Here is a 1,267-nt window from a genome sequence, read left to right on the forward strand (position 1 = left end):
AAGAAGGATTAAAGCAGTGGAGGCAAGAGCTCAGATAACAGATCTTGCAGAAGGGAACATGTCTGAGCCACATCACCCTCCACGAGGCCTGCCCCAGACCTCCCCACGTGCTGGCCATCACCCTGGCTGTGCTGGTGTCCCCAGCCTTATCTGGACACCATTCTGGGTCTAGGAGGCCAAAAAGAGCAGTTAAGAGCTCTACTTCTGACAGAAAGTGAGATTGCTTGTCCCAGCCCTTCCCTTTCACCTTCATGGCACTGAAGGTCAGGACCCCTTGCTCAGTCGCTCAGATTTATGAGAGGTCATCAGAGTGGGAATCCCTTCCTGGTAGATAGAATAATGGGATGAGGTGAGGCTTGGGCCTCTAGAAACCCAGGGCACCTTCTCTGATGCATGTTGCCTCAGCCTCACACAGCAGCCTCCCCATCGCCTGCTGCCTAGCAGCCCCTCCCACCCTCCCACCTGTCTTCTCAGAGAAAGGCACCGGTTTAGTTAGGGGTAGCAACCACAACTGGCATCTGGAACATTGGGTTTATGTTCTTTTTCTCATGGGGCCCAGGTGCAGGGAACACCATCATACCAGGTGTGGCTGAGGGGCCGGAGCCCTACCCCCAATGCTCCCACACTGTCCTCCAGGGATCCGAATCCTGAGCTGGAGCCCACACTGAAGACCTAGATTGCCTGGTGAGGCACGCCAGGAAGAGGGGAGTCAGGAATTAGGGGTCTGGGCATTAAGGTGGCATAATAGACCTTAACCTTCAGCATGTGGGAAAAGAGGTCCTTATTGGGAAGGACTCCACTTCATCCCCTCCCTGGGAAGGTCTTGGGGTCAGCAACAGGAGTGAGGCAGGAAGTTGAGGACGGGGTGAAGTTACCTGCAGAGTCCGGTCAGGACTCTGGGTGAGAGCTGGGTCGCAGAGGGTGTGAGGCAGTGCAGAGAGACCACAGTCCTTTGATGAGCCAATTTCCTCCTTTGCAAGGATTGGTTCTAAGAAGATTCCGGGTCATACTAAAGTAAGTTCACACCACATTCCAGTCCACATTGGGTTCCCTGCGACAGTAGGTTCCAGTCCATGCCAGAATCTCATGGCAGTGATGTTGAGAAGGACTATTGTGCCCAGTCTACCAGAAAGCTTTTTAAATTCCAGCTGGACTGAATGTAAATACAGAAAATGGAAGAAGATTAAGATTAATATCTGATCGTGTGAAAGGAATCTGATGGTCTAAGCACTGAACAATGGAAGAAAAGGAGATCATACGAGGCACT

This window comes from Elephantulus edwardii, unplaced genomic scaffold (assembly GCF_000299155.1).
Source record: "Elephantulus edwardii isolate Elephantulus edwardi_28Jun2011 unplaced genomic scaffold, EleEdw1.0 scaffold00045, whole genome shotgun sequence".
In the NCBI taxonomy this organism is placed as follows: domain Eukaryota; kingdom Metazoa; phylum Chordata; class Mammalia; order Macroscelidea; family Macroscelididae; genus Elephantulus; species Elephantulus edwardii.